The sequence below is a fragment of the Nomia melanderi genome, chromosome 2 (assembly GCF_051020985.1).
Source record: "Nomia melanderi isolate GNS246 chromosome 2, iyNomMela1, whole genome shotgun sequence".
NCBI lineage: Eukaryota > Metazoa > Arthropoda > Insecta > Hymenoptera > Halictidae > Nomia > Nomia melanderi.
This window is the reverse complement of record NC_135000.1, coordinates 22,212,151-22,233,662: the sequence shown is the minus strand read 5'-3', so window position 1 is coordinate 22,233,662 and position 21,512 is coordinate 22,212,151. Positions and strand designations below refer to the sequence as shown.

General features: G+C 40.5%; 1 protein-coding gene across 3 annotated transcripts in view; it reads left to right on the top strand.

Moving 5' to 3' along the window:
* Dgk (diacyl glycerol kinase 1) overlaps positions 1 to 21,512 on the top strand; it is a 132,349-nt gene that overhangs the window by 22,019 nt on the left and 88,818 nt on the right. The window contains exons 1-2 of one of the 3 annotated variants that reach the window (XM_031971493.2): positions 16,289 to 16,378; positions 16,463 to 16,529. The exons of the other annotated variants lie outside the window; for them this stretch is intronic. The gene's annotated coding sequence lies outside the window, so the exon portion shown is untranslated. Of the gene's footprint in view, positions 1 to 16,288; positions 16,379 to 16,462; positions 16,530 to 21,512 lie in introns of those variants that run through there. 3 annotated transcript variants of the gene reach the window in all.

Below are 21,512 nucleotides of genomic sequence, written 5' to 3'. Positions count from 1 at the left end.
ATTGTTCCTTAATACGAACGCGAGCGACCGGTGGCGTTAAACTCGATTAAACTCTCCACTTTGCAGCGTCGAATAAATAATGAAGTTGAAATTGCATTTTTAACTCTATCTTCTAGGCTACCCCTGGATTAGCGAGATAAGATCGGAAATAGAGTTTGAAAATGGAACGTGGTATAAATAGTGAATCTCCGGGCTCGATCGCTCGGATATCTATAATACGCGCGATAGTCCATGGAAGTCGGTATTCGCCAAATATCCGGCGCGATCGTCGTTCATTACGCAACGATCGAGCTGAATCGTTCGTCGTTGCTGGGACCGCAGGGAAATTTCGGTTGTCGGAGGCTCCAGTTACCGGAGCCCGCGGCGGATCGTCGAACCAACTGATGAACCAATGCACCGGATTAACCTAGAGGTTCCTAAAAATACCATCAACAACCCTGTATATTGTTACGCGAGCATAACCGATGAGAATTCACGCTGGACCGGGGCCAAGCGCTAAACAACCGTGCACACCGCTTCGACGTTCGCCTTTTCATGCCTCCCCGAGGATCTCGCGTGACTGACATTCCCTTCAAAACGCGAGGGAAACGTTTTATTGTTCTTCCTGCTGGAACCTTCGTCGGGGTTGGTAAACAACGGACGGCGCGGCGTCTTGCGTCACGGTCCGTGTACACAAGTACGTGTATGTTAGGTGGACTTCGTGGATACAGAGTAGATGTTACAGTGAAAATATTGAACTTTGATGGTCTTCTCGAATTTAGATGGATTTGGCGATCTTGATTTACTCAATGACGCGTGAACGGTATCGTGGGGATTTATTGCGGCTGGATTGGAAATGTTTGCCTTTGCTTGGGATGATTTACCGTAATTGATTCGTAGATCGTTTGCAACAGCGTGAAACATGTTCTATTGTAGGATTTGAATTCAGTTTTGTAGATAGTAGACGGAGTTTGTTTCTTTAATTTGAAGTGCGTCACGATCCCTGTATGAAAGATGATTTGTTGTTTGAAGATTGGAGAAGAGGAATCGTTTTGTTTTCATCGATAATGCTTCTCGGAAAGGTCTATAAAATTGTTTGAAATCTGTTACGAGATATTCAGAAACAAGATTTCATAGTTTGATTGTAATACGCTGTAGATATTTGGCGAACGTGGTAGATACCCAGTGAAACGTGAACTTCAAAGACGGTCCCAACCTAACCCAGACGATCCATCGGGCTTGTCCACGGTCCGTACGCGTCTCGTTTGAACGTACTTGCACACTGACACGAGTAGGGTCCACAGAATACGACAGTGATCCCTGTTAAAGGGGATGATTCAGGTTTACCTTAGACAGAATGTAAATGGGGCTGAATTAGTCATTCTTCGTGTAGTTGCGGAGTCAGTAATTACTATCTGTGATACTGTGATTTCTAGACTGCCAGCCTTTCAGTTGAGCATAAATCTTGGATTCAAACGAACGTTCGCTTAACCCATTTAGACTTTTATTAAATTCAGTATAGAACTAAACAAACCATTTAAATCATATAAAATTTGTAATACAACGATTAGAACGATCAATCTTTAAACTACATTGCAACCGTTCCTTGTTACGTAACATTCTGTATTCAGAACTCTTAGAAAGTTCCTAAAAATCTCATAGTCACTATCATACAAAGTACATAATACAGAAAATATTAGATATTCCCAAAAATTCAGTTGTGCGTCATTTTGTTACTTTATCAAAATTTCTATATCCTTTTATTCCAATTAACGATGTCTACTGCAATTTCCTCAAAACCACAGTCTCACACTCGTCTCTATACTCCAATCTCTTCTCTCTACGAAGATGATATCAACTACATCATAACGAGCGATGAACAGTATATTATACAAAGACAAGGAAATCCAGAAAACCAAAGAAGAGTGCGCATCTGGAAACTCTGAACGCGTCACTTGCAGTTCCACCGTCACAGGTTGACACGCCGACACGCCCGAATAATGAAATAGATCACGCGCGCGCGTATACCCGTCATTCGTCAGAACAATGAAAGTGCACAAACGTCCAATAAACTCTTCCGTAATCCGTCCGTGCGTTGTAACATTCCGAACGCGGCGCGACAATGGTCGACGCAAATATATTTCGCGGGGATTCCGGGGGTCGCGTAATCCGATTCGCGCGTGCCGGCGATCATCGATCAAAAAACGGTTTACAATGTTCTTCATTTCGGCCGTGGGTTTCTTTTTTTCGCGCGGGCAACGACGAGCCACGCCGCGGAACGGATTTATGAAAATGTCAGTGCGCGGGTGTATTTACGAATTACCCGCGCCCACGCATCGGAATCGCGGGAGCCGCGCGAACGATAAATTTACACCGAATTATCGCGTTTCTGGGACGGCGAAACAGGCGTCGTTACATGCCTCTATTAATTACGTATTGCGCAACGTCGCATTAGCCGTGCGCCAACGGCGTTCTTTCCTCGGTTCCTTCGGCGAGTATCGGGCGATTCAGAAATATGATCTGGTCTCGGCCTGGTCTCGCGTAATATGCAACTATGTTACCGCATCATCGCTAGAAAGAAAACAATTCGGCTTCACTATAACGAATAATATATATACGTTGAAAATATGATACGTTTTAACATGTTTCTCTGATATTCCACACTTTCGGCGTGAAGCTACCGCGAAAGAATACGACGATACTTTTTGCGTTTCCCGCAGCTGCATAAGAGATGAAAGGAAATATATTAAAATATTATGCAATCCCTGGTTATATGGCTGGCTCCGCAACTTTCCTCGCTTAAAACTAGATCAACCAAGTTTATGCAACGAACGGGGAGAAGCTTATGTATTTATGTATTATTATATCCAACAATTCAACTGTTTCTCTGGGTTGTTTATTGTAATCTGTAACGCGTGCATTTTCGACGATACTGCTTACGAATAGTTTTAAGACGAGTCAACGCGCGTGTTTCACTATTATCACGTTGCCCGAAAATTCTGCATGCACGTCGCGAAGAGAATTATTAGTGTTTGTCCGCGAGTTGGAGTCGCGTCGGTTTTCTTTCGCGTCCTTCCCGCGTGTTTTCGCCACGTGAAAATAGCTCGACTTTTCGCTGGATGGCCTTTGCCGTGAGCGAATTCTGAGATACTATTTTCGATGCGCAAGCCATGCGCTTGTCCGCGTTCATCAGGCTCGATAATCTATTAAATTCGAAACTTCCCTTAATCAATACCGCTGCTGACCAACCACTTCTATTATCTGCCTCTTGACACCGATAGAATTAACCAATCAATCATTCGAGTTTCATCATCGATACTGTTATCCTAACAATTCTATAATCACTATGATTTTTTATTACAAATATTTACATTTAACATGTTGATCGGCGCAGTGGTCACCGATGACCGAAGCGTCCAAATTATTTGAAAACAATGGCAAGAAGAAAACTGATGTATCAAAATATTTAGTTACGTATGTAGCTAAATAATAGTATACCTTGAGAACTATGATATCAAATCATTACTAATTAATTTGAATACTATTTGTGTTTGCTATGACACGATAAGCAATGTTATACGAAACGCTCTAAATTCTCGTGACGGTCAACGTGTTAATTAATTTATTCATTAATCTTCCTCTCTAAACTTGTACTCAATCTCAAATCTCAATTTCTCGAAATCGAGAAAAAAGAATGATTCAGGTATCGATAATAAAATTTTATCTGGATCCTCAAGGAAATACACGGCGTACAGTGGCTCTGAATCATCGAACACTAGGCATTTCATAGAAAAATAATTTTTCGTTTCTCTCCACTTACATTACTTCTCTATGTACACTATTATCATAGAACAAATATGTATTTGCAACCTAAAACCGTATGTTACCTACAAATCAGTAAATTTTGTTTGAAACTTCTGGCATTTACCCTGAATAATTTTTAGATTTCCGTCTGTAGAGCAATTGTATCCTTTCAATTTACATTGGAATAATTTTAAATAGTGTTTCTTCTAACGCGAAGTGAAAGTACTGAAGTTTTTATTATTCTATTGCAAAATTACTGTACCCATTCCAAGTGCTCGACGATTCCGACCCACTGTGCCTTCCGTTTCGTCCGATGCTACCTATTCAATTATATTCGGAATTACACACGAGACGACTATCGACGACCGGTGCGTATCTGAAATCGAATTGTGTTACGGAATATCGAGTATCGAGCGGCGAATGTTCGCTTAGGATACAATAACGGTCTCGTCCGGCGTGCGGCTGCTCGTGAGTAACGTGTACACGCGCGCACAGTTCCAGTACCACCACCGCCACCCCCTCAGCGGAACAATGGTGTATAAACAATGGTAATATTCACGCAAGACTCGACGCTGTTGGTCGCGTACATAGGAGACCCGCGTTTACTTACGCACGCGGGCCACGATCGATGTAAAACAGTAAATTGAAGGTAAATAGACCGGCGAAATATTTTCGGAGCCACCCGAACGGAAGATTCCGATCCTGGACGATGACGCAAAACTACTTTCAGAGATTGTACACCCCTTTTCGCGGATGCGTGCATCGACGTCCATCCAGCTCCCCAGTAATTCGTTAACACCCTGCTAACATTGATCGAATACTTTCGCGGATATTTTTCTGTGAACAAATGTGAAATAAAGATATCTTTTGTGTTCAGTGTACGTACTTTACTTATGCATAATATATTAAAATGATTAAAAGGATATAAAGGAAGGATATAAAGCAATGGATGCAATTCAGAACACTTTTATAAAGACGTGTGTGTTTGAATATAAATTAATGTAAGTACAAGTGTAATTCAATTTGTAAATGGCTCGAGCTGTGGCTACAACTTAGGCTTTTGCATTCTGCAACTATTTTTACATTTGTTTATTTGTGTTCGAGTTTTAAAGTGAAATATAGAATTGTTTGTTTTTTATGGTCGAGAAATATTAGATTTCGATTTTTCGGGAAATGCAGCGTAACAACACAACATTGATAGTGCAAATCCGTAAAAATTTTACGATGGATTGAAGTCTCATTTGAAATTCAAAAGGCTTTGGAATCCTTATTATGTGATGGCAGGATAATCGTATAGAAATCTCCCTTTCGATGCAGTTCTATCGAAAAATTCAGATTGCCTCGAGTTTTTCGCTACAAGATCGAATAATAATAATAATAGTCATAGTGAATCCTATTTCTATATGGTACTCTATTCTAAAATTTGAAATTTTTATACTAAACTTAACCAGTGATCGTGGAAGAATTTATTCATCGATGAAGTTCTTATTCGGAAGTTTGGAATACTTTTCGATTCTTATAAGTCGACTCGATACGTCGATGAAATCGTTCGACGAAATCCTCGCGGAAAACTGGACCGTTATTATGAAAATTAAGAGGCTAGACCACAATTCAGATTGCTTCGAATATTTTCCAGACATTAATGATTGCGAAATAAGAAAAGTATAACCCGTTATTTCGACGGGTGCGGTAGTTCTACCGTTAAATTAGAGTAAATTCATTTTTCCGTAAATCTCAACACGTTCAGCGATGAATTTTCTTAATAAATCTACCGTCATTGAATCTCAGCGTCACACAGTTTTCACGAGAATAGCTACGTTCGCGACGCACACCTTAGTATTGTTAATGACGGCGAATCTTTGTTCCGAGAACTCCAGGACACAGGAAAGCAGTTTCTTTATGAAACTCAATAGCACTCGCTTCTTCCAGATAAAATTCCGCAAAAAAATTGTATTTGTTAGTGCATGTAGAGATCAAATTCTCTTTGACGTGCTCTGTTATGTGTCTCGTTCCTCGGAGCGTCGATTTTCTCACATAACTGGCCGGGAATAGATGGAAACACAGATCGAACGTGGCTTCGGCATCGTCGAACGCGTGAATACGGGGACGAGGGTGAGAAAAGAACTTTCCTACTCGCGATAACGTCCCTCACGGCGATCCACTTCCCCTCTGAACATCCCTTATCTCTTTTCTGTCATTGCCCGATACCGGTGCCCGCTCGCTCCCAAAATATCACCGTCTTTTTCCGGACCCTGTTACCCTCTACCGCGTCACCGTTCTTTTTTCTGCGATTATCCGCGCGCTTTCCGAAGATTGAAACCACCCCCGAAATTTCGGCTAACGGGGAGAAATTGAGTAAAAGACGAATATCGACTAAATTGGGATTGGGAGAAATTAAACTTAATAAATCTAATGAAATTAATACAGTATTAAATCATTTTTATATGGCATGGGTAGATCCTTTTGTAAGTACTTCGATATTGTTTGAATATATCCATCTATCGATTATGTTTCAAGAAGACCGTATTTATACTATATTAAAAAAAATGGAGGAAATACTTCAGGATATTTTGAAACAGATTTTTAACGAAAATGATGTCTTGAAATACTGTCGAAAAAGAAGAGGTTGCGTTATTTGTTGCGGTCATCAAAAAATTAAGTTTTAGTTAAAATTAATATTTGATTTTTCTTTGGTTCGTTTTAATATTATAATTTTCTTTCATAACTTAGAATATTATAAATGATCCGAGTGTTTCGAACGGGACTAAACATTCGCTGGTTTGATCGAAACCACGTGATACCGAATCGAACACTACTTTTCGTTATGTTCTGACGGAAAAATGCGCGGTATAACGAGCAACTGAAGCGTTCTCGATCCTCGCGGCTGTTAAACAATGATTCGATAACGCGTTACGCGCGAATAAATAGATTTGAAATAAATTTGTCACGAGTAACGAGTCGGGCTTTTGGTAGACGGCCTGGAAAATTTGATTTTTGTCGTGCGGCCGGGTGTCGGTCTTTGCCGGAGACAGCTTTCACTGTGTGTTCCACTGAGCTGGAGAAACGTTCGCTGCATTGTTCATAGGTCCATCGGGAACTAATCAGGCTTCCGTAAACTCAATTAATTTTAGCTGCGATTAATTGCCAGATTACTCTGTAGTGCGCCTTCAAAATATTCCAATTATCGCGCAGAGTTCATTTACAGTGTCCTTGTATTAAATCAGAGATTGCAATAACATAAACGAAATTCATTAAATCACAAACATTGAATACTTACCAATTTACCAAACCGTGATTGACAAATGCATTTCTACGTATGGGATTTAGTTATGTTCGAAATATAGTGAAAGGATCGTTAAATAAAATTCGTTAAAAACTAAATTTTCAATTTAATAAGAAACATAATTATTTAGAGTTACATTCAGTGTTAGGCTCTCTTACATCATCTTACACAAACTCACGAAACATACACCTGACCAGTATCAGACTGCAAATACTGTAAGAATTCTTTCCACAACTTACTATCTACATTAATATCATTCACACGAACTTTCAATTCGCAACTACCAAAACCTTCCGCGCAATCGAATCCAATCAAACCAAAAACGAAAGAAAAACACAAAAATTCCCAGCAAGCTGCGTGAAATCGACAAAACGCGTCGCCGGCCGTTCAAAGGCCGCCGCCTCCCTTAACCTTTTCCGGCTGGCCTGGATCGCGCGTTCGTCGGATACCAAGGGCGGTGCTCGTACAGCGCCTCATCAAAATTTTTGGAACGCTCGCTGGCACCACCCGGAAGCGTGAATTTCTCCGGCCAGCGGGATGGTGGGCCGGCTGGAATTATCAATCTTTCATTCGGGAATCGTTGCCAATAAGAAGAGCCGGCTGCGAACTAGCATTGTGGAAGACACGTTCAACGCGGCGTTCAACGGCGAACACCGTTCCGACGGTTTGTCTTCCACAGACGTGGCCGATCTTCGCGGCGCAATAATATGCTCCTAGCCCCCGTGGATCCCGCGGGATGCGGTGGATCACGTGCCACGGCCCGCCATTTTTCCAGCTTATTGCTAGTCGACGCGGGCCGAAAGGCGAATCACCGCCGGTAAATTTACGATCTCGTCGCTCGTGGAGCGATTTCACGCCGTCGGACCGGTGCCGCTGATACCTACCACCGTTTTCTCCTTCTCTTTGCCTTCCCCTCTCTCTTTCTCTCTCTCTCCCTGCCGGTTTTTGCGACGAAAAGGTCGAAGGTGGAATTAGGTGGAACTCCGGGACCCAAGACGAGTTTCGTCGTTCTATAATCACGGGAACGTCAGGGAAGAGGAACGGGGCAGGTTTTAGATGTGGGTCGAACCGAGGCCAAAGAGAGAGAGGGGGGCTGCCTCTATCGATACAGGGCGCGCCGTGTGTTCCGCCCTCTGATCCCCGGAATACCGTCAACTCCGTACACTCGAGTCTCGATAATCCGAGGTAAGCTGAAGCTTGCTCGGGATACGTGCACCGGCGACACGGATTTCCTGGGTCGAGGAAGGACGACGACTTTCTCGGACTGCACTTTTGCGGCGCCGGGCTCGGGTGTTTTGCTTTTGCTCTTCGAAGGGGATTCTTCAATATTCTGTGCAGGTGGATCTCTGGTTCTTAGTGTCGTAGTTAGTAGTGGAGAGAGTGTGGTGAGGTATTGTCGGATTGTAATGTACATGAGGTGGATTGTATTTGGTACTTTATCATTAGGGTATGAGGTATCGGTTGAGTTGTAAGTTCTTCGGGGTGGATTCTTAGGAGTTGGTAAGATTGAGTCTTAATGTTGGGACATCTTGGTACCACGGACGATTTTATTTACTACATAATCGGTAGTGTTACTTTTATATTGTGTAATATCTAATAATATAAAAAAAGTAAAGTTATAAAATCCAGAGTGTAGAATATCGCAGTGTGTTCATTTGAAAACTGATCACAACGAACGTAATGAATGAATTTTAAGAGTTTAATTTATTTATAACTTGAATTTTCTTTATACTCGTATCTAATTTCCTAATTTTCACGGCGTTCCTGTGTATCGTCTCGACCCGTTACAATGAAGTCAATGCCGCGTGCTCCTTCAATAAGAGAATTGATCTCGGAATTACAAGCCGGAAAATGAGAAGTTCCTCGCTAATACTCTGCCTCGAACTTCCGGCCATTCTCTCTGTCGGATTGTTGCCCATTAATCCCGGTCGAATGTTCTCTTCGTCTGTCGAGGATTCACATTGTACCGACTGCGATATCATAATTTGTTCGTCATTAATCCGTCGATATTTTCCAATTTCAACCGTTCGCTGAAAGAAACCAGGGATGAAACAGGCAAGTCCATACGGCGACGAAAAAACCGAGTCGATTTATGCCCACCCTGGTAAATCGGACGCTCGAGAAATATGGCGTGTCTTTAAAGAAAACGGACGTGCCGATAACGGACCCGATCGCGACGTATTATGCGCGTTTGTTCGCGCGTTCCTACATTTTTGTGATGGGAAAAGAATAAACACAGCAGGGAAATCATGTTGACTATAGAGGATGGTGAAATATTCGAGTCGTTCTAAATATTTATCTCAATAAGAATGGAACGAATTTTTTATAGGTATTATTAAATATTTCTTGTAGACAGTTATTCATTGTTCATAGCAAATTATTCTGTTTATTTATCCGACTAGCTCATTAGATCAATTCATCTTTATTCATTGAAATAATTTATATGAACAATTAGAGTTTCATTTTTTTAATACGTTTATTCTAATATTGTACTTGAATTTAATTCATTACCGTGGTCGAATAATGTACTGCTGTTCATTCGATTAAGTCCTTTGAATGATTTATCCTCCTTTATTCGAGTAACTTACTGAAATAATGTGAACAATTTTGAACGATTAATCACTGTAGTACTTTGCAAAACTCAAGGAAGATATAATGGCGGATACAAACGCTTTGAATTACGATTAAATAATTATTCTTACCTATTCTCATTTAACTGGCTGCTTATCCATTAGGATCGACCAAAAGTTCGTTCGACCGAAATTCAATTCGTTCTTCGAATCTTTTATCGGTTATCCGAATGAAATTTTTGCGTGCATGAGCGGCCTAGCGCGCAGGTGTGCGTGACAGAAGAGGAACGCGTTATGGGAAATGAATGGAACGCGAAATGAATAGAACAATGCCGGTAAAATGACTGTAGTCACTCGGTCGGAATTCGAATATGAATGCAACGACGATAGAATTGTAATTAAAGATGGGAATTCGTGTCCTGTTCCTTTTTCGTTTCTTTACCGGTATTGTTCGACCTCCTGGGAAATCGAAGGAAAGAATGTTTTATGTGTGCGTTGCGCGGGACAAAGTGTTTCGGTGGAACACCGATGCGAAATTGAAAGTACGGAAAATGGGTTCTTTGAAGTTTGAAGATACCCGTTACGTCAGAGGCAGGGGAAAAGGGAATTTGAATGGGAAAAAAACGGCGAAATTGTTTGAGAACGTCTGCGTACACCATTAAATAATGAAATTAAGACAGGAGTCTCTCGTTTTTCAAGGTATTTACATCTGCAGATTACCAATTGGCAGACCTTTGTTCAAATTTCGACTCTCGAATATATGACATAAGTTATTTCTTGTGGTAAATAGTTTACCGAACATTTATTATAATATTTTACAAATGGAGAATTGAACAATTGATAATATTATCTTGATATGAAGAATATTTTAAATATTTTTATATTCAGGAAATATATGTAGCGGATTATTTATCCATACGTAACATATCACGGTTTACATAGATTAATGAACGATAAAGTTTGTTAAACAGTATTACCGTCTAATCTTTTTAATCATTCTCGATACAAAGTATCGTAAAGATTAGTTGTGTAGCTAGTGTCAGGCACGAGCAAAAGTATCCAAAGCGTGTTATCCTTTAGAAATAAGTTTACTTTAAAGTTTCCTAAGTCAAAGTGTTTCCGCTCTCAGTTTTAAGAGGATCCATTTAGTTTCATAGAAACTTATCGTGCGTAAACCCCGGAACAGAATAATGGCATTTGCCCGAGGAAAATCCGATCCAGATCCGCCACAATAATACAGTGTATTTATCAATTTAACGGCGAAACAGTACAATTGAAACCTCTGTTAATTAAAAATCTATGGACGACATGTGAACACACAAAATTCTTTAAAAAATACAAAAATTCAAAACATTTCCAAACCTAGTTTCTCTCATTTAAAGAAACAATCGATTCTCGATTCATCGATGGATTTCCCAAAACAATCAACACTAAAACTACCGTACCCGTAAAAATGATTGGTTTCATTTCTATTGTTCCACAATTGTTGATACCTCCAAGGCATTGAATATCCGAAACAATTTTGAAAACGAATAGTTTCACTTGAATAGTATAACGAACACCCGATGAATCTGGAAATAATCTGTTACAATTTTTATAGAGATTACGTAACAATCGTGTCAAACGCTCGATAGCGTGAATATTATCATACTACATTTTTACTATCATAATCTTATATTATATCATACCCCGTATCTCTTCTCACACGTCGATTATTCAAACACAATAAAAAATCCGGCGATGGGATATTTTTCATTTTGTCGTATGATGCGAATGGGTGAAATCGCGCAGGAATTTCCGGACGTTTAATCGACGCCGCCGTACGGGAAGGGCCGCGCGTTAAGCCGAGTCCTTGGTTTTGTCACGGCGAGATGCCGGTCGAAACGCGTTCCAGACGGTTAGTACGTATTGATTCCTTCCTGGCGTCCCCGCCCCGCCCTAGGAAAAGCATCGTTCGCCTCCTCCGGAGGGGTTGGTCTTCCTTAAACCTGCCCCGCCGTACCTTCACGCGGCGTCTTCCTTTGATCTCGCCGCCTAGACACGTAACGAGACTTCCGGCCGCGCTCGTAGGCTAAAAAGGCTTCGCGGTGCGCGGCGTGACCCGGCTCCCTTGTTCCGCCCGCGAGAATAAACGTACCGAGATAACGAGGGAAATGTTACGTAATCGAGTCCCACCGATAGCTTTTCGCGCGCCTCTGAACCGAAATTTCGTGACTGACGACGTCGAATTCGCGGCTGCGTGCAGTCTCCATTGAAATTCTCGCGATCAAGCCAATTGAAGGTGAAACGTTTGATGTTAAGACTCTTGTTAGTAACTTTTGAGATTCGTGTTGGGGGTTAATGTAATGATAAGGGTAACAATGATACGGGTGTTTGATAAATAAGATGAACGAGTAATTGCTATTAATATTGTAATGTAAAGAGTAAAAGTGGAAAGAGCGGCGTGTATGCAATTATTCGATGCGTCTACAGTGTGCTTGAGAGATTAAACGAAAGTAGATCTGCAATTTACGTGAATGTTAAGATTGAACAGTATTGTATTCTTTCTAAAAGTAAGGAACAATGCATCTTTTCGTGAAGATAGAGTTTTTACCGATATAAGTAGTATTGGATAGTTTTGGTCAGACCTCACAGATACTGACTTTTCTTTTTGCACTGTTTGTTTTTAAGCAAACGTCTTTCTTTAGGTAACAATAAAATCTCCGTTTCCTTGGGAAGCAATTTTTACGAAAATAAGTAGTACTGGACAGTGTACGGTCAGGCGATACACCGACCGACTTTCCTTCTTGCACTACTTGTATCGTCACTTGGTGAAGTATAAAACGTTCGGGCAATAAATTCTCTAATCTCGTGTCTGTTTATGTATTAAATAAATGTTAATGTCATCGATATATCTACGGTAAACAGAATCGTTTCAGCAAGCTTGAACATTTGTCTGCGAAGTACAACGGATAAAGGATTTATTTGTGACGTTAAACGAATGGAAATTATTGTCTTTTATAACGATGCACGTACGAAAATTTGAACCGCGTATTTTTTTTTATACGCTGAACGAGCGACGGACAAATATTTCGCCATGCTCGTTTCACTGACAGCGCGGGACATTAATACGCCGTTAAATATCCTGCACCGGATTTATATTTCAATTTGGAATTACGGTACGCCGTGAAACCGTGCCTTTTCCTTTTTTAACAGGCCAGTTTCAACAACATTTGCATTCCGGCCGGGAAATTTGAATTTTATATTCACTTTCGTCGAGGTGAACCGTGTCATTCGTTATTTTCATCCTTCATTCTTCAAAATCGCTTCGATGGAAACTTTGAATATACTATATAAAATAAAATTAACTAATTTTGAATCAAATTAATAAATCCGATACATAGATAAGAATTCTCTAAGATTTAATATTTCACTGAACGTTGAACATTCTATTTTCAGTTTCATTCAAAAGCTAAACTAGATAAATGTTTTACTCTTTCAGCACTGACAACTACCATGCGCAATTATGCAACGTGTCTCATTTTAAGCTCGAACACCTAAATTATTTATTGATGTATAATGCGCGGCGCGTAATGTACATAAACAATATTGTCGAACACCCTATCGGTCTTCAATTAAATTCCATTTCCCGGCGAGGAAATCCGGAATGAAAGAGTTGAATTACAGATAAACGCAATGAAACTCTAATTATATTCGCACGACCGCAAAACATTAGATAATGTTCCGCGATTATTGAATAATTCATAAGGTCGGGAGAAGAAACGCATTCCCCGCGGCGGTATAGTAGGTAACGAATTGTCCAGGCTGGTGCGCATGGTCCGCGGAAACAAAACAGACTCTCCGTGTGCTCTCGTTACGGGGGCGACTTGTTATTGTCCGCGCGGCGGCCGATATTAGGCGACAGAAACAGCATTCAGGGGTGTTGAAAGAAATGCGGTAATTAAGGCGGCGCGAGCAATTAAACTTCGCGTATTATACGCTCCCAGAAAACTGAATTTCCCGGAGAAATTTCTCGCAACAATAGCGTAATGAGCTTGCATTGGGATAATTAACGTGGCTTGCACTTCGACCGAAATGTTGTCGCTGAAAAGCTGAAAGTTCTCGACTAAGTTTTCGGTACTTTCTGCCGATGTAGAATTAGATTTTCTCTGCTACGTTATTTGCTTTTCTTTTTGTTACCTAATCACGCTTTCATTGTCGTACCTCTGTTTTGGTTGTTTACTTTTACTTTTATTTCATCGCGTTCTTATTTTGTGAAGGATATTTTGAAATTTGATAGTAGATTGTAATTTGTATGAGATTATAGTTAATTGTATTATATATTAGTTATTGTGTAGATCGTGGTTAATTGTGAATTATATAAGACGATTATTGCTAGTCTTTGTCTGCTTTTTCAATAATATTGCGAAACGCCGGTGGACTTGTATCGAAATGGATTAATTATAGAAATTCTTTAATAAAGTAGAACTCGATATATCGTTTCGTTATAAAACTATGACGAGAATCTTCATTTTTGTATTTTAGTTTGAGTTTACATATGTGTGGTGTTGCAGAATTTATGAAAAAGTTTACAGAGAATGTTGCACGGGAATAATATATTGGAAAAATGAATGTATGTGCAACGGTTTTTTTACGCGAGGCTTGTTTCTGAAAATATCAGGTTCGAGCAGTATTTCAAAACACAGATGATATTTGCGTCCGGTTATCATTTTCAGTTTCTACTCGCGAGAAGCATTAATCACGGCACAGTGTTCTCTTCATTCGTTTCAGTATCTCGCAACTATCATTTTACATTGTGTTATCTTGAAAAACAAATCATGCTACGTCGCTGACAATGCCCTTTAACATTCAAGTAGAAATATTCACTATTATTCAGGCAGACTAGACAAATGTTTTCCCGCAGCGGGTACACTCAATAAATTCCTACCAAAAACTTCAAACCTTCCCTCGAAACTGAAGGTACATGTTTCACGATGTACGATCTTCGATCAGAAATTTTCAAATTTCCTAATAGCAAGCTTGTCCCGCTGCATTTTAAAAATTTCTCAACATAATCGTCATATCGTTCATAATAGAATTCCGATACAAAACATCCGAATAATTAACCAGAGGTCAAAATTAAATAAAAATAACACGTTGATCGCTACGATAAACTCTAAACTCCTTGAAAACAATTACAATAACAAAATTCACACCAAATAAATATATTTAGTACCCCTCAAATAACTAGACAATAACTACACCATAAAAACGACAATACCAAATCAGCAACATCAATTTATCTTCGCTATAAAACAACAACCATCAAACCCTCCACAAAACATAATCACCAAAAACGAAAATATAATATCACACTCCATAATTCAATCACACTATCAAAATTGCACACTTATCACGAAGAAAGTCACGTTATTATCATTACCCATAACATACAACAATTCCCAAACAACCGTTCAATCGACTCAATTCCAATAACTCAATTTAGTTGCGTCTGACTGGCACATACCAAAGTATTAAACCAAAACATCTCCGACAACAAGCAGAGTTAATCACCCTTAACCCCGTGGCAACGAGAAAGCATCGAACCCACGTCCATCGAGAGATTGCACCTGGCATCATCCTCCCTATCCGTATCAAACGAATTTTTTTCCCGGCTGTCCGAACATATACACGTTTCGTTTACGTTTCACCACTTCAGATAGCGAGCGAGTGTCCACCGACATTTATTCGAGGGTAGCGGCGGAGAGCGTCCATCGGCGCGCTTTCATGCCGGCAAATAAATTCCGTCCGTATCCCGCCCGTACATGCATCCAGAGGCCACGGCGAAAGTCCACGGAGAGGCCCACGCCCTTCGTTTTTAATTAAATGCTCCGCCGGCCGTCCCTCCCCCGGCCTCGCTTTTCTACCGCCTTTTTTCCCGCTCTCATTTATTCCTCCTATCTGTCCGACCGCCTCTTCCTTCCCTGTCGTTAACCTCCAGTCCTTTCTCTCCCTCTCTCTCTCTCTCTCTTTCTCTTTTCCCGCGTGTACGTAGCAAAGAGACCCTCCCCGCGTTTGTTTCCTTTCGCGTAACGTTACACCGCGGCTCGTTTGTCCCGGCCACCCCTTCAACCCCCGCGCGTATCATCTCCCTTGATTTCTGTCGTATAAATATCCCACTGTCAGCGATCGCGTTTCATATCCATAATTTATTAAGTTCCCTGTGCCCTCCGACTCCCGTTATTATTACTTCCGCGTGCTTCCTTTCTCGATTCATACCTCGCCCGTTGATCTTTCTCTCCGTTTTCCTCTCTTCCTGTCTTTCTTTCTGTTTCCTCTTGCTTTTATTCCATAGGTGCTTCACTAGGGTAGCGGCACGTAAGTACTATTCGTACCGCGCTGCTCGCTCGGCATTTTCCTCCGCCTATGTACGCCTCCTCTGTCCTCTTTCCATCGATCCGACCTGTATAATCAGCTGCACCGGAAGCTGCGGCGACCCGCGAATGTTTGCGTAAGCGCGGAAAACGGCCGCGCAACGCCGACCACATTTTTATAACCGCGCAATCCGGCGGAGCATGAAATCCTTCGATTACCGGAACCGATCGACCATGTTTCCTTTTTCTCTACTTCCTTTCGGCCGTAGTTTTTCAGCTTGGCGTGTTCAGTCGTTGGTCGCGCGGCTTGGCGATTCCACGTTTGATCGTGAACTTTCGTTCTAGGCACATAGAACTTTTGTATTTGCGCAGAACTTGATGAAAATCGGGTGGGCAGACCTTTCATCTTTTATTCGTTAGTCAAAACTGTGGGCACGTTGAATTGAACGAGAACTTTCTTTCTATTTTTATAGAACTTCGCTATTTCCAATCTATTTCCACCGTGACCTACGAAAATCAACATGCAGAAAGAATCGTAAGGTAAATAGTTGAAACTTCATTTAACCTACGTACGACTAATTTTCTTCAACAAGTTTCTACCGTCTTTCAATGTATTTACTTATTTATTCAGAATATTCCTTCGTAAAACGTTAAAAAGAAACAAGCGGATAGTTACAGCGAGCTTAATAAATCACAAATTTATACATCGCGAGCAGCAGGTTCGTTAATCGCGGCGTGCCGAATATATTTTCCTTGGCTAACTATTCGCGGAGTGAAAGGAGGCTCGCGTTAATTTCACTTCGCCGAGGGAACTCGAATATTCCGGCGGCACCGGCTTAATACTTCCCGTTTACGTCTTCCGTCCCGTCTTTCCAGCGACTTTTTACAATGCGAACGGTGTTCGAAGGCGACGCGCGATCCCGGGACACGAAGAAAAAGGCCTGGTAATAGACTTCGACGTAGTCGAGGAAACTTTAATTTCGCCCTGGCCGGTCGGAGCGCCACGACACTTGCCCGTTTCATATTGACTTTTGCATTTAAACGAGGTGCTGCGCTGTCGCCCCGCGGACCAGACGGCTTCTTATCCGCCAACTTCGGAATTATTTACTGTCCCCGAGTCGCCGTCCCTTCGCCGATTTATTAAATGCAACGACACGCGCGCATCATTTCCGACGCATTCCGAGTGACACGCATTAACGATGCTTATTCCCGATTTTCCTTCCCCATGCTTCGGAAATTCTACTTGAAGCATTTCTTGGAAGTTTCTTGGACGCTGAAATATTCAGTCGCTTCAATTATTCACGAGTTGAGGAAGAAAAAAAGAAGGTCAAGCTGTCTGCGAGAATCCTTCAATTTAAGGAAACGGACGGTAAACAGGAATACTTATATAGTAATAGATTCTTAATCAATTTAACCCTTTGCACTCGAGAGTTAAAATTAATTAAAATAAAATTATAAGATCATATATAATATTAAGCTGTGTATAATGCACCGATATGTGAAATATTGGAGTAAAACAGCTTTGTTTCTTGATTTATGTATGTGTTCTCATTGGTTGGTTTCAAATAACGTTGTTTATATCTTACCGGAAAACGTTGAATATTTCTAGTGGAAAATTTATAAGTGCAAATGGTTAAAATGACGCAAATATTTTGTTAAATTCCTGTTTAGAAAATAAATTATTATATATATATATATATATTATTCTACATTAATGTATATTAAAAAATATGTATAATTATTATATATTCATAAATATTTACTTTTTGTATTCTACGCGCAAGAGAAAATGGCGTTCCGTTCGTCCACGAAGTTGTTTCAGGTACCTTCCTTTGCACGTGGAAAGGGAATCAGATTACAACATCGATGTTACAGTTCCCGCAGTGGTACAATTAGAAGAATTTGAAAGTAGAGGGAACGGGTAACACGCAAATGACCCGTACTCGCCATTATGGGGTTAGCAGAGAAGCCTCGTCGCACGGCCGCGTTCTCGCCGAATAACGAAACGAATTTTTATCGAGTCCCTCTCGCCTCTGGCTACCGTCAAATCCCCCCCGCCCCCTCCATTAATCAACTCTCCCGGGACAGGAAATGGAATTCTATTTATTCCTGTTTTCATCGTTCCGCCGCGAAAGCCATTGACCCTGATTGAACTTAATTTATTTCCCTCCACGTAAACAACCCGGTATCTTCGCCGAAGAAAAGAGGGATGTCCGGCGATCATTCGCGAACGATTGATACCGTCATTATTTAACGGGACCGGGCGCAGAAAGAGCCTCGATTAAAAATAAACAATAGGGGACGCGACACGCGTGTTGTCGGAAATTTGTCCAACCCCTGGAAATCGTGGAAGATTTTCTTAAGTACGATTTATAAATGTTTTTATTATATAGTATATAAATAATAAAAAATACTTGTCCTTATATTAACATTCTTTTAGAATAAAGATGACTATTTCATCCTATTTCATTCGCAATTAATGCAAATATTCGTTCAGTCGAAAAAATAATCTTCGCAATGTATGTTCCCTTTCTTCGAACGAATACTTTTTGTCAGGGATGATTCTGAACCATTACATCGGATGATAAATAATTAAATATTTATGTTATATTTACAAATCATTAAATCAAATGCTCAGAATGAAATTAAAAGGCGAAACTTCAGTATTCACATCTTTGAACATTATTCTATTAAATATCTTACAAGACAGAATAATTAACTGAGCTTGCTTTACCTCGGATCTTACAAGTTCAAACGTCTCGAAACTTCAAATTCCGCCTTCAGCCAAGGAAAGGTGCAATCAATGGTGGACGCTTTGTATACCGTCATTATTTAACGGGACCAAGCCAAAGGAACGGGCCTCGATTAAAAACAAACAATCAGCGAGGGAACACGCGTGTTCCATCAAACGGATCTCAGCGTCCTCCGCGTGGACCGCGCCGATAATTGGCCCCGGTAATCGAAAATCCACAATGAGCCGCCGGTCTCGTTTCGTTTCGTTCCGATTTCGCTTCGATTCCTGTTTGAATAGCGCCACCGCACCGGTTCGGCCCCACGGCGCGCAATTACCGAGAACCAATCGCGATCCGAGGACCGGCAGAACTGTCTAAGAAAACATCTTATTATTTCCTCCCAGCCCGCGGTAAACACCATCCTGCCCGCCTGCTGAATTTTCTTCCCCGGAATTTATCGTTCTCGTTTGTAAATACCACCCGCTTCGACCGGCCAGATCAATTTCGGAATTTCGGTTCTTGCCGACCTCGCGGAGGAACGTGAATCTCGTTTGTTACTGGGTTTGTAGACATTTATTGTAGAGTTTATTCTTTTACTCGTAAAAGAATCCGTGTTCTTCCATTTCCATCTTGGAAATTGGAGGATTGGAAATAGACGACGGATACTTGTCCGTGTAATTGCATTAATCAGAATCGACGTTTATTAGATGATGCTAATGAGCATCAGCTTACGTCTAATGGACGCGTTCTGTAAATCTAGTGTTGTATATCTACTATATCTATTGTATATCTTTGTTTTTTGTACATCAAACTTGTTAGGTTAGTCTGCGAGATAATCATTTTCCTGGAAGTATTATATCGTTTGAGTTAAAATTATTTTCCTGTTGATATTTAGTTAAATATAAGAAGATTAGAATTACAGATATTGTAATTTCACAATTTTCCGTAAAATTCATTCAACAAAATGTACAGGAACATTTAAAAAATTAAAACCGTATCGAATCAAGTGCCTATAATATTTAATCGTCGCAGATACCTACATATATTCCGAATCAATCAGATTGCAACGCGGGGCGCAAACCAGGCGCGAAATAATTGTTTTCCCAATGAGAAAAATCGTTTCTCCGTAAAATTGGTCGAAGCAGAGCGATTCGTTTCATCGCAATAATGTACAGAGGCATCGCGATGACAATCGAATCAGCGGGTCGCACGTTCTCACAGCACTTACCTGAGTCAATTTGAATAACCGAGACACCGGCGTTACACGCAGCGGCAAATAATTAGTGCACTCTCCGCGACAGCGAGCGTAGCCCCATTAAGAAAAACACTAATTGAATTGAACATTCCGCGGGCCATTTATTTACGGTCTCCATTGTCTCCCGTTCCACGGACAGTCGTTCGCCTTCTCGTTCAAGATCTATTTAATTATTCCGGACGCGCGTTCACCGAAGTTTCGCTAAACTAGCCGAAAACGAACTTATCACGCCGAAGTCCTCCGCCAATAGACAATCAACAAGGGTCGCGATATTGCACGTAGCGCGTCGCGTAACGGGATTTTCCTTAATACTTTGACCGCTGTGTCACTTGAATTTGGGTGACATAATTCTTTATTGGATTATGGGTTTAAAATATGACTTTATAGTAATGTTTTGTAGTAAGAATATTTTATAATAATATTATTTCACAGTGATAACACTATAAGGTAAAATTTCTAAAATAAATTTAGAAACTAATTTTCTGGATAAGTATCCGACGAAACGAATTTAATTACATTTATCAAGTGCAAAGAAGACGAAGAGAGACCACTGTTAAGAATTTTAACTTTTCAGTTTTCTTTTCAATGGGATAATTTACTCCTGCATAGAACTGCGGTGAGTACTATACTTTGATTTATGAGAAAAGAGCCCTTGAAAGAAGATCTTCGAAACAATGCAATTTTTATTAATTCACAAGCGTAAATATTTTCATAAATACCTTTATTACAAAGAATACATCTATAAAATCTATATAAGAAATTATTTTCACTATTTACACAGTCGTAGAAAATTGTATAATATGTATTTATATCAAGTATACACAATAAATAACTATATTTATATTGTTTCCTTTTCGTTCGTGTTCTCATTGAATTTACGTTAACGGACATGGCTTGAATATGTATACAATATATGTAATTCGCATTTAAGTATTTTGCAATACAACGTCAATGCAACGGAACTATTCTCCAATCCGAAAAGAACTGATCCGAAGCGGTCATTCAAAGAAGCTATCGCGCCCGGTAGGAAGTTGAACAAGCGAACGGAATTAACATAAGATAATAGCGAACCGACATTATCATTTCGCGGCGGGAAATTACTCCGCGTGTTCCTGGAACGAGAAATGAAAAAGTTGGGAGTCGCCAGGATACGGTGGGAAAATAGAGAAGCGGTGTCGCGCGCGAAGTCTCGTCCCGATATATCGATTAAAAATTTTCCATTTGGTTTCACGAGGTTATCCGTCTGCCTTGCCCGGCGGGTTTAATCGGCGGGGATCGATGGGCGATCGGCGGAACGGCTCGTCGGAAACCGCCGAAATTTCAGCCTTGTTCTTTGCGTTCGCCGATGATCCCGTCGAATTTGGCGCTTCGGTGTACAGAATCAGCTGTGCATTTTCCCTTAGCATTATTCGCTGTGATTTTTTTATATTTGTATTATTTAACGGTTAACAGTCTAGAATGTTTTTACATTGTGACTACCTATAGAAAATTATTTGAAATAGAATTTGATTAAAGCGAAAGAACTTTCTTTCAGAA